Source organism: Manis pentadactyla, chromosome 2, assembly GCF_030020395.1.
Source record: "Manis pentadactyla isolate mManPen7 chromosome 2, mManPen7.hap1, whole genome shotgun sequence".
Classification (NCBI taxonomy): Eukaryota; Metazoa; Chordata; class Mammalia; order Pholidota; family Manidae; genus Manis; species Manis pentadactyla.
This window is the reverse complement of record NC_080020.1, coordinates 235519343-235532832: the sequence shown is the minus strand read 5'-3', so window position 1 is coordinate 235532832 and position 13490 is coordinate 235519343.

The following is a 13490-nucleotide window of genomic DNA, read 5'->3' as shown; positions in this document are numbered from 1 at the left end:
GTCTCTTCAACAGGTGGTGCTGGCAAAACTGGACCATTGTCTAACCCCATATACAAAAGTAAACTCAAAATGGATCAAAGACCTGAATGTAAGTCACGAAACCCTTAAACTCTTGGAAGAAAACATAGGCAAAAACCTCTTAGACATAAACATGAGTGACCTCTTCTTGAACATATCTCCCCGGGCAAGGAAAACAACAGCAAAAATGAGTAAGTGGGACTATATTAAGCTGAAAAGCTTCTGTACAGCAAAAGACACCATCAATAGAACAGAAAGGAACCCTACAGTATGGGAGAATATATTTGAAAATGACAGATCCGATAAAGGCTTGACATCCAGAATATATAAAGAGCTCACACGCCTCAACAAACAAAAAACAAATAACCCAATTTAAAAAATGGGCAGAGGAACTGAACAGACAGTTCTCCAAAAAAGAAATACAGATGGCCAACAGACACATGAAAAGATGCTCCACATCGCTAATTATCAGAGAAATGCAAATTAAAACTACAATGAGGTATCACCTCACACCAGTAAGGATGGCTGCCATCCAAAAGACAAACAACAACAAATGTTGGCGAGGCTGTGGAGAAAGGGGAACCCTCCTACACTGCTGCTGGGAATGTAAGTTAGTTCAACCATTGTGGAAAGCAGTATGGAGGTACATCAAAATGCTCAAAACAGACTTACCATTTGACCCAGGAATTTCACTCCTAGGAATTTACCCTAAGAATGCAGCAATCAAGTATGAGAAAGATCAGTGCACCCCTATGTTTATCACAGCACTATTTACAGTAGCCAAGAATTGGAAGCAACCTGAATGTCCATCGATAGATGAATGGATAAAGAAGATGTGGTACATATACACAATGGAATACTACTCAGCCATAAGAAAAGGGAAAATCCAACCATTTGCAGCAACATGGATGGAGCTGGAGGGTATTATGCTCAGTGAAACAAGCCAAGTGGAGAAAGAGAAATACCAAATGATTTCACTTATCTGTGGAATATAAGAACAAAGGAAAAACTGAAGGAACAAAACAGCAGCAGAATCACAGAACTCAAGAATGGACTAACAGGTACCAAAGGGAAAGGGACTGGGGAGGAGGGGTGGGTAGGGAGGGATAAGGGGGGGGGGAGGAGTAGGGGGGTATTAAGATTAGCATGCATGGGGGGGGGGGGTAGGAGAAAAGGGAGGGCTGTACAGCACAGAGAAGGCAAGTAGTGATTCTACAACATTTTGCTCTGCTGATGGACAGTGACTGTAAAGGGGTTTATAGGGGAGACCTGGTATAGGGGAGAGCCTAGTAAACATAATATTCGTCATGTAAGTGTAGATTAGTGATACCAAAAACAAAACAAAAAAACAAAAAAAAAAGGGCAGTTCCTGTGTGGTAACCGCCAATGAGTTCTACACAAGGGTATGAAGGGCATATAAAAGTGTAGGCAAAGGGTCTGTTTGTGTTTATACAGAGGATCAAAGCCTAATTGGGCTACCCCGAAAATGAACTAAGATACGATATGAAAAAGAACTTCCAACATCAGCACTCTCTGGAAGACTCATGCCAAAAGATGATCATCAAAAAACCCCAACAAAGATCCACGCACTGCTACAGCTGTAGATGCACTCATCCCACCAGTTCCTGGACTTGCCATGGGAATGAAGGAGACATCTAAGCTGGCCTGTGCATACGGTAAAACAACAAATTTGACTGGATCTATACTGTTGGAACTCAACCAAGAATTAGAAGTGCAAATTGTAGCGCTCCAAAATCTTACAACTACAGACTATTTACTGTTAAAAGAACATAAGGGATGTGAACATTCCCCAGGAATGGATTGTTTTAATTTGTCTGATTTCTCTCAGACTGTTCAAGTTCAGTTGGACAATATCCACCACATCATAGATAAGTTTTCACAAATGCCTAAGGTGCCTAACTGGTTTTCTCGGTTTCACTGGAGATGGCTGGTAATTACAGGTATGCTTTGGTTATGTAACTATACTCCTATTATGTTAATGTGTGTGCGCAATTTAAGTAGTAGCTTAAAACCTATACATGCTGAAGTTACTCTACAAGAAGATATGTCAAAGAAATAATCAATCTTCCCATGTTTTCTTCCGCCTGCTACTTCTATAGCTTTTCTTCTTCCTTCCTAATTACAACCCTTAAATAGAATTCGTGCCTCATATCAAATTTACCGAGTATCATAATTCTTCCAAGTGGTAAAGATACCTCAAGACAGATGCTGGGCATAGAAGCTACAGGGCATAACCATGCAAAGAAATAGAAAGCTAACCATTTCAAACAATAAGGCTTCTCTCTCACTTACCAACTCTACATTTCCCTGTATGGCCCCGGAAGATGACTGGTTAGCCAGAGACGGGTAAGATTCCTCAAGGGAGGAACAACCTAAGACAGGCACAGTCGCAGGGGGGTCATCAGGTGAGAAATTGGGGATCAACAGAGGTGAGGCTTAGAACCTCACCCCACCGTTCTGAGAGAAATCTTCTGCATACGTGGATGTTTTATTGCCCTGGTCTAGCTTGGATTAACACATAGTCTACAGGCACACACCTGATCATCTACATTTGCCCTCTTACAACACTAAACTATGTTTTCTACCTTTATTTTGTATCTACCTTCCACTTCAGCATTTTACTAAAAATAATAATAATAAAGAGAGAAATGTGGTATCCACATATAAATCAAGTATAAAAACCAAATGAGTATTCATATTTGAACTGACTGTTTATAGTTCATAATGCATGAGCAAAACCGAAAGTTTCTGTGATGACTGCCCTTGTACTGTTCACTATGTAACTTATTCACTATGTAAGAATTTGTTCTCCATGTAAGAACTTGTTTGTTATGCCTCAGAAGATTGGAGACTGACGAAAATTAGGCTTGGGGTGGATTAATGATTGTGCATTGAGCATTGACTCCCCTATACAGAATTTTATTGTCCTTAACAACCATTTGATCAATAAATATGAGAGATGCCCTCACAGAAAAAAAAAAAAAAAAAAAAAGGACAAGACTTCCAATGGTAAAATAAATAAGTAACCGGGATGTAATGGATAGCGTAAGGAATATAGTCAAGATATTGTAACAGCTTGGTAGGGCGATAGCTGGAACCTAGAATTATGTATATAAATGTTTTATCACTGTGTTGTACACTTGAAACTAACGTAATGTAATACTGTGCGTCAACTACCCTTCAATAAAAAATAATAAACTAAAAAAATAAATAAAATAAAAATAAAAAGTAGAGTTTAAAAAAAAAACGTAAAGGATGAACAGTCGGGATCGGGAATGGACAGGCTGACTGCTGAGAGGAGGCGAGGTCGCCCCGCAAGCTTCCAGCTTGGCTGACGGGCAGGAACGGCGACGCCATCGAGACCGAGAGTCTAAAGGAGAAGCATTTTAAAAATAAAAAGTGTTTCCCAGTTTATACTCTGCTGTGTTATTCACGTACGAGACACAGGCCCCCAAAACTAGATCAGAGAGAAAATCTGGGCAGCCAGGCCCAGTCAGAATGCGGGATGTGGCTATGCTGAGACCCGGTGGTCCCCGACCTACGCTTTCTGTGAGAAGCAAAGAAAGAACCTGCCCGCTAGCTAGGACGGCAAGTCATGGGGTCTGCGCCCTCCTCAGAAGTCAGCCGCCTGGCTGGCCATGGCCGAGAAGGCATGCCTGGCTCCCGGTGTCCCAGAGAAGCTGGGAACGCCCGGGAAAGGGCGGGCCGTGCCCCGGGCAGCCTCTGGGTGGCTCCGCGCCGGGCCGTGAGCAGGCCCTGGCCTCCGGGAGCGCGGGGGGGCGGGCGGGGGGGGCGGGGGTGGGGGGCAAGGCACTTGCCGCCCGCCGCACCCCGGGTGCCGAGAACATGCAGAGCCGGCACCCGGGCGGGCTGAGCTCCGACAGACGCGGGCACTGCAGCCCTCGACGGTCCGCACGGTGGCCTCGTCGGTCCGAACACCCGCACGGCCCTCAGCGGGCAGTCCCGGGGGCTAGGGATTCTACTGGGGTTGGCCTTGGGGCCGCGCCGTGGCCTTGGCCCAGGGTCTCCTCTGGGCGGGGCCGGTGTGCTTAAGGCAGTGGGGGGGGGGGGGGGGGAGGGGGCTTGGTGATGCGGCCCCTGGGTGACGTCACAGCGGCCCAGGCCGCTTTGTGATGCGTCCCCTGGCTGACATACATACCAGGCTCGCCCTAGCTGGGCAGCTCAGTGCGTGCTTGGCCTGAGAAGGAGTTAGTGGCAAAGGAGACCCTCTCCCTAGCTTCAGACCCTTTCCTCGGATCGTTTGGCGCACACCACAACCCATTTTCCCGTGTGGACAGTTTCCTCCTTCCTAAGGTTCGTGCCCCACCCCGCCCGCCGCCTCCCCAGCCCCACCTTCTTCGCCCGCCGGTCCTTCCCGTCCCCGGGACGCTGGCCCCTACCCCTCCTGCCAGGGAGCACCCTGCACCTGCCCGCTGCCCTGGTCACAGGCTGTTCCACTGGGGATCCTGTGCCTTTAGCGGCTGGCTTTTCCCACTTTTCCCAACAGAGTTCCCACTTCCACGGGGAGCAGTCCTGGGCCTCTGGACCATCCTAGGCTCCCAGCAGACGGCTGGAGAGAGACCACCCAGACGAGCTCCTCCTCTGCAGGGCACACGGGCACCACTACCAGCCCGCCTCGAGGTGTCCTGCCTCTGTGAAACCGCCATCCAGAGTCAGCCAACAGACAAGGCCATGGGCAGCGCCACCGCCGGCCTCCTGCGCGCCTCAGACAACCACCGCGCGGGCGGTCGTCGTCTGGTCTCCCCTGGCCCCATACGATGCCGTGGGAGGCACAGACGACGGCCTCGGCCCTACCCGCAAGGCGGACGACGACCCGATGGGCACGCCACCGCCTTCGGGAAAGGCACCCACAACTGCCCCCTGGCCACGGACAAGTCCGTGGGCTGCACAGGCGCCAGCCTGAAGGCTGATGCTCAGGACGACGAGCCCATGGACACGACACCACCCTCCATGGCCGTCATCTTCCGGTCGCCCCCGGCCGCACACGGGGCCGTGGGCAGCTCCACCTTCGGCCCGAGGGCCGGCGATGACGCCCGGGACGAGCCCATGGACACGACGCCACCCTCCATGGCCGTCATCTTCCGGTCGCCCCCGGCCGCGCACGGGGCCGTGGGCAGCTCCACCTTCGGCCCGAGGGCCGGCGATGACGCCGGGGACGAGCCCATGGACACGACGCCACCCTCCATGGCCGTCATCTTCCGGTCGCCCCCGGCCCCGCACGGGGCCGTGGGCAGCACCACCGCCGGCCTCCTGTGTGCCTCCGACAACCACCGCGCGGGCGGTCGTCGTCTGGTCTCCCCTGGCCCCATACGATGCCGTGGGAGGCACAGACGACGGCCTCGGCCCTACCCGTAAGTCAGCCTCGGACCCGATGGGCACGCCGCCGCCCTCGGGAAAGGCACCTACAACTGCCCCCCCGGCCCCAGGCAAGGCCCAGGGCAGCACAAGCGCCCGCCCGAAGGCTGACGCTGACGCTCAAGACGAGCCGATGGGACACGACACCCCCCTCGATGGCCGTCATCTTCCGGCCCCCCCCCCCCCCCCCAGCCCCACACGAGGCCGTGGGCAGCGGCACCGCCGGCCTCCCCTGGCCCCACACGATGCCGTGGGAGGCACAGACGACGGCCTCGGACCGGTACCCGCAAGTCGGACTAGGACCCGATGGGCACGCCTCCGCCATCGGGAAAGGCACCTACTCGTCCCCCCGGGCCCCAGACGACGCAGTGGGCAGCACAGGCGCCGGCCCGAAGGCTCACTCTGACTCTCAAGGCGAGCCAATGGACACGACGCCACCGTCGCTCGCCGTCATCTTCCGGTCCCCACCGGGCCCCACACCGGGCCGTGGGCATCACCACCGCCGGCCTCCTGCGCACCTCAGACACCCACCGCGCGGGCGGTCATCGTCCGGTCTGCCCTGGACCCACACGATGCCGTGGGAGGCACAGACGACGGCCTCGGCCCTACCCCCAAGTCGGACGATGACCCGATGGGCCCGCCACCACCCTCGGGAAAGGCACCTACAACTGATCCCCGGCCCCAGACAAGGCCATGGGCAGGACAAGCGCCGGCCTTAAGGCCGACGCTGACGCTCAAGACGAACCAGTGGACACGACGCCACCCTGGCTGGCCGTGATCTTGCGGTCTCCCCCGGCGCCACACGAGCCCGTGGGCAGCACCACCGCCGGCCCGAAGGCCGACGATGACGCTCGGGTCGAGCCGATGGACACGACGCCACCCTCGGTGGCCGTCATCTTCCGGTCCCCACCGGCCTCGCACGAGGCCGTGGGCGGCGCCACCGCCGGCCTCCTGCGCACCTCAGACACCCACCGCGCGGGCGGTCATCCTCCGGTCAGCCCTGGACCCACACGATGCCGTGGGAGGCACAGCCGACGGCCTCGGCCCTACCCCTAACTCGGCCTCCGACCCGGTGGACACGCCACAGCCCTTGCCAACGGCACCTACAGGCCTCCCCCGGCTCCAGACAAGGCCTATGTCCTCCTATCCATTTAACAAAGTCTTTCCCACAGTATGTGCGTATATTATATATTCACACTAAACCCTGCTCTTGCTAGTATGCCTCTGCTCTGTTTACTCTTTGACTCGGCGACAGAGGAAGAACACACATACATGAGTGATAGTGTTCTGAGCCACACTTAACTACGCAACGTGTTCCGTGCCCCAGCGACTGGGATGTGGAAGTAGCCGCGTTTTATGACTGTGCGTGCTCACCGCGAGGTCTGCGTGCTGAGCGTTTAATGGATGACAACCCAGGGGGAGGCAAGTCCAGAGGAAGGAGACCGGGTTGGCTTATGTGGCCCCTTCCCTCTCCTCTCCCACTGCTCTGAGCTCACTGGGGGCTAGGGAATCCCTGCTGTGACACAGGCAACCTCTCTCATCATTTTGGTTTTTAAACATGTTTAATTCTGTATGTGTGTGCCTTGTGTAACTTAAGACTTTGGCCGATCATCCTCACACACTCCCACTTCCCCACGAGAGAACGGATTTGGCATCCAGGTCCTCGAGGCTGGAGGAACGACAGAAGGAAGTGCTTCTGCCTGCTGTGTGATTATTGAAAATGTAAGCTTACTTAGAATTTACCAAGTAGCTTAGTAATATCAGAAAAGGTCCTCTTTAATGACCGCCTGGCCTGACTCTAACCTAAACTGCTAACATGTCAAGCCACGTTGAGTTACAACTGTGCCCACTTCTCGCTGACCCTAGAGTCTGCAGGGTCTCCACCAGACTCAATACACGCAGAATTCCTAACCTGTGGAGACCACGTTCTAGTTGGAGGGGAGGAAAGAGACAATGAACATCTGTAAGTTTTCCGGTAGCTTAGCCGGTAACAAACACTATGAAGAATGAAAAGCAGGATATGGAGGACTGAGATTGTAGGCAGAGAGAAGCAGGGCTTTCAAAATAAACAGTGGACAGGGTAAGCCTCACCAGGGAGGTGGGACTTGAACAGTCTAGAAGGAGGTGACAGAACCAGGTATCTGAGGGAAAAGCATTCCATACAATGGGATAAATTACTGAAAAAGCCAAGAGGAGGGATGCTTGTGGTCTTCAGGGAGCAGTCAGTCAACAAATGCGGCTAGAATACCGTCAGCAAGGAGGGCAAAGAGGACCGGGGACAGAGATATGGGTTGAAGTCCCCGCACCACCATCGACTAGTTTTGTAGTCACACGCTGTTGACTCGATGTGCAAATGTCTCGGTGAACCCAGTGCTGTCTGTCTCTAGGGCCTAGTTACCTTGCAGGCTTTTGGAAACATAAGTAGGGAAGTGACATATAAGCCATCTTGTGAACTGTTCTGTACATAAAGATAGATGGGTAGACAAAAACATGATGATAGATAGATAGGACAGATAGACAGATAGATAGATGATAGATTAGATAGGATAGATGACAGGTATAGATAGATTGAATATATGATTGATAGATAGATAGATAGATAGATAGATAGACAGACAGACAGACAGACAGACAGACAGACAGATAGATAGATAGCCAGCCATGTTAGATAGCCGTGTTGTTAACTGTTTGTAAGGCTGGGGGCACTGATGGGAGGAGCGAGCACGTCGGACACTGATGATGTGCCAATGTCTCCGGCTGCTGCCCCCTCCCACGCGGGACACTGATGATGGGCCGAAGTTCTTGGCTGTTGCCCCCTCCCAACCTGAAAAATATGCCTTGGGCTAGCCAATCCTCGTGCTGCTGTAAATCTAAGCTCTGCCTCCCCCTACCTTCTCGAAAATCTCGCTGCCTGCCTGTCTACTTAAGTGTGAATTCCCCAGCCTCCATTTCTATAGACCGGGGAAATCTCGCCCGGGTATTTGCGTTCAAATAAACTACCGGGCCCTTTGTTGCCTCCCTTCACCTGCTTATTTCAGCTAGAATTTATCTTACACTGTTCTGTACATAAGGATAGATGGGTAGACAAAAAGATGACAACAGGTAGGTGACAGACAGGTGACAGATGATAGATTAGAAATAGATACATTAGATAGATGATAGATATTCATAGGTTAGACGAATAGATTGACAGAGATGACAGATAGATAAGACATATATAGATGACGGATGATAGACTAGATAGGATAGATGATATAGGTAGGTTACGTTAGAAAGACAGATGATAAGATATTGATAGATTAGATAGAGAATAGATAGATGATAGATAGATACAGAGTTATGAACTGAATTTTTGGGCCCTCACCTCACCATCTTCTGCTCCTCCTAACCCCCCGCCGCCGCCACCACACACACACACACACACACACACACACAAGTTCATATTTGAATTGAGTCAGGGTTGAAGCCCTAACCCCCACTGTCATGGTCTTGGGAGGTGGGGCCTTTGGAGGTAATTTGGTTCGGAAGCTATCATGAGGGTGTGGGTGGAGCTGCCATTATGCAATCAGTGCTATTAAGAGGAACAGAGGACAGAGCTTTCTCCCTCGACCCTGTGAGGACACAGCAGGGATGCGGCCGTATGCAAGCCAGAAGAAGGGACCTCACCAGGAACTGAACCTGCCTTGGTCTTGGACTTCTGCTTCCAGAATGGTGAGAAATCAGTGTCTATGGATGAAGCCCCCACTCAATGACACTCTGGTTATCAGCTTGAGTAGACTAACATAGATATGTAGGTAAACAGAGACGCACTTAAGACGATGGATGGAGAGAGCCTACGCATAGATATCTGTGCTTAGGTGTCTGCATAGGTATCTGTGTCCAACCACCACTGCACTTTGAAGTCCGCTCCCTATGGGGGGCACGCCAGGAGCACAACTTATGCGCGTTTCTTTTTTAAAGTGCGGGCTGCAGTTTCCTATAACTGGGGTCTCCGTTAACTCTCAGCCGTGTGTGTGTGTGTGTGTGTGTGTGTGTCTGTGTGCGTGCGTGTGCGCGCGCCTGTGCGTGCGTGTGTGCGTGTGCGTGTGCGCGCGTGTGTGTGTGTGTACGCCACTGCCCCATCGGTCTACAATCACAGGAGATGCAAAAGTAACAAAGGAACGCAGGATAGGGCAAACATCTTGCAAACTATGACCAGAAAGAGTAAAGTTCTCCACTAGCCTCTGGGGATATCTTTGCCAAGTGATTCTATGCAATTTTAGAAAGATCTTGCCGGAAATGTTGCTGGGACCACTCTGAACCATCGAGTTAGTTAAGGTAATAAGCCAGGACAGGAGGGCAGCAAAGAGCACCCACGGTGTGTCTCCTATGTATCAGGCCAAGGTGTACAGGCTTTAATTCTACTACACCACTTCATCTCACCATGGCTGACGTGGGATGACCTTATGCACCACCTTCATCCGTGAGTAAAAAGTTACTTCAGAATCACCTCCCTTAACAGAAAATAAATAAGTGCGGGGACATAAACATTCCTAGAATTCCTGCCACCATCACCCAACTCTTTATGCTCAGCACCCTTTTCATACGAACGGAAACATAGCTCTCAACGCTACTATTCCATTTCAGAGAGACCTCACTCACATCTAAATGCCTAAATGCACTGAAACTCCACCTCCACCTTGACAGCAGAGGGGAGCAGTTTCCCCACAAGCTAGCTGGCCTGCCACCTCAGCAAGCCCACGGGCCACCGGCCCACAAGAGCCCTGCGTGTCACCAAAAGGCAGTTCCCTTAACCAGTGACTACACGCATGCTCTCTGGAGATGGGCCAGCAAGCAGGGCCGCCGAGGTGACATCGGTGCACAGGCAAAAAGACCTACTACTGGGCATGCACCTGCCTCGGACCCCGCAGGCCAGCCAGGGTGCTCCCTGCGTGGGGCCTCGGATATGCCCCGCAGCTCACGCAGCCGCCACAGCGGGAACGGCCCAGGGGCAGAGCAGCCGGAGGGCCCTGGCCCGCACAGGTTCAAGAGCCCAGCCCGCCAACCACACCGTCCACACCCAGCAGACTCGTGCCACCTACGCAGGAGAAGTTCCCACCCAAGGCCACTCCTCTCAAGACCCAAACACACAGCTAACTCACATAAACAGACACAAGGAATTGAGACTTCTCTGAGAAGGACACAGAGGAATCAAACTGCACCTAGTGACAGAACGTTGACAAAAGTGAGACAACAGATTACATAGACAGACAGATGATTGATACATAGATTGGGTTGATATACATACATATAGGTGATAGATTAATTAGATAGATACACAGATGAGAGTAGATAGATGATAGATCATAGATAGATAGATAGGTAGATAGATAAAGGGATAGGTAGGTAGGTAGATAGGAGAGCATCATACTAAACAAAGCTATCTCTCGCTCAAGACCATCTACGTGCTCCCTTACAGGAGACTCACTTGAGATCCAAGGACACAGACAGACTAGAAGCCGAAGGGGCGGGGACAGGTACCCTACACAGGTGAAACTGAGAAACAAACAAACAAACAAACAAACAAACAAACAAACAAACAAACGGATTCTGTCTGAGTCCCCAGAGACAGTCACTAGAAAATAGCCCTATCTGGCCACCGTGAATTCTTTTTGTTTGGTTTCAGCAGGGCCCAGCCATAGATTTAGTGGTGCAGCAACGCCCTTCTCATCGTCTCTCACCTCAACAACTGAATTGCGGTAATAGTATGCGTCTGGGCCTTTGAAATCAGTGGCTTTTATGATGTTCACGAATGTAAAGAGGCAATAACCAGATACCGAGGGAAGTTTGGATGCTTAACCGAACACGTCACTCCACAGCACACTCTTTGCTCCCAACTGCTCCTGTCTAGAAACTGGTGTTCCTTTTTATTTGTCCCTCCCTCCTATCAGCGGCGATCACGCCGATGTCCCTCAAACATGGTGGTGAGCAAAGCACCAAGTTTACTTTTCTGTCGACAAGAGGCCCAGAGGAAGGATACTTGTGGTCTTCAGGGAGCACTTAGTCAGTGAATGTGGCTAAATACAGTCAGCAAGCGAGAAGGAGGTAAAAGAGGACAGAGGACAGAGATACGGGTTCAAGTCCCTGCACCACCATTTCCTGGTTTTGTAGGTGCACGCGGCTGACTCGACCTGCAAGTGTCTCGGTGAAAACCCAGTGCTCTCCCTACGGCCTAGTTACCTTGCAAGATTTTTGGAGGCATAATGTAGGGAAGTGACATAGCCTATGTTGTTGACTGTTCTTGTACATAAGGACAGAAGGGCAGACAAAAAGATGATTGATTCATAGATAGATAGATAGATAGATAGATAGATAGATAGATAGACAGATAGATAGAGAGATAGATAGAGAGACAGAGAGATAGAGAGAGAGATATAGGTACATATCAATTAATAAAAGCTATTGCTCATAAACCAGGAGAGTAATGGTGAAAGCACATAGCGAAACTACAAACAAAAAAGAAGAATGAAAAATCCACTTTAAAAAGTGCAGCAAGCAGCCATAAGAAGAAAACAAATCCTACCATTTGCAATGATGTGGACGGAGCTAGACGGTATTATGCTCAGTGAAATAAGCCAGGCGGAGAAAGACAAGTACCAAATGATTTCACTCGTGTGTGGAGTATAACAACAAAGAAAAACTGAAGGAGAAAAACAGCAGCAGACTCACAGAACCCGAGAGTGGACTCACAGTTACCAAAGGGAAAGGGACTGGGGAGGGTGGGTGGGGAGGGAGGGAGGGATAGGGGCGGGGAGAAAGAAAGGGGGCATCAGGATTAGCATGTAGAATGTGTGGGGCGGGGGGAGCATGGGGAGGGCTGTACAACCCAGAGAAGACAAGTAGTGATTCTACAGCATCTTACTACACGCTGATGGACAGCGACTGTAACGGGGTGTGTCGGGGGGACATGGTGAAGGGGTCTACAGCATCCAAACTACACTGATGGACAGTGACTGTAAGAGGTTTTCGCGGGGGACTTGGTGAAGGGGGGAGCCTGGTAAACGTAATGTTCTTCACGTGACTGTAGATGAATGATGACAAAAAGAATTTAAGAAGTGCAATAAGGGCACAGCTCTGAATCATCAGAATAAAAGGACAGGCTTTGAGTGCTCCAAACAAAAGACACAGGGTTAAAAGAAGGGATGAAAGCTCAAGACCACCTACGTGCTCCCTTACAGGGTGGGGACAGGTACCCTACACAAGTGAAACTGAAAAAACAAACAATCAAACAAATGGATTCTGTCTGAGTCCCCAGAGACAGCCACTAGAAAATAGCCCTATCTGGCCACCGTGAATTCTTTTTGTTTGGTTTCAGCAGTGCCCAGCCATAGATTTAGTGGTGCAGCAACGTCCTTCTCATCTTCTCTCACCTCAGTATGCGTCTGGGCCTTTGAAATCAGTGGCTTTTATGATGTTCACGAATGTAAAGAAGTAATAGCCACATAAAGAGGGAAGTTTGGACACTCAAATAAACACGTCAGTCCACAACACACTCTTTGCTCCCAACTGCTCCTGTCTAGAAATGGGGTGTTCCTTTTTGTTTGTCCCTCCCTCCGATCAGCGGCGATCACGCCGTCTTTATACTCATGTGTGGAGTATCACAACAAAGAAAAACTGAAGGAAAAAAACAGCAGCAGACTCACAGAACCCGAGAGTGGACTCACAGTTACCAAAGGGAAAGGGGCTGGGCAGGGTGGGTGGGAAGGGAGGGATAAGGGCGGGGAGAAAGAAAGGGGGCATCAGGATTAGCATGTATAACGTGTGGGGTGGGGGGAGCATGGGGAGGGCTGTACAACCCAGAGAAGACAAGTAGTGATTCTACAGCATCTTACTACACGCTGATGGTCAGCGACTGTAACGGGGTTTTTGGGGGGGACTTGGTGATCATCATGTTCTTCACGTGACTGTAGATGAATGATAACAAAAAAAAATTTTTAAGTGCAATAAGGACACAGCTCTCAATTGTCAGAATAAAAGGACAGGCTCTGAGGGCGCCAATCAAAAGACACAGGGTTAAAAGAAGGGATGAAAACTCA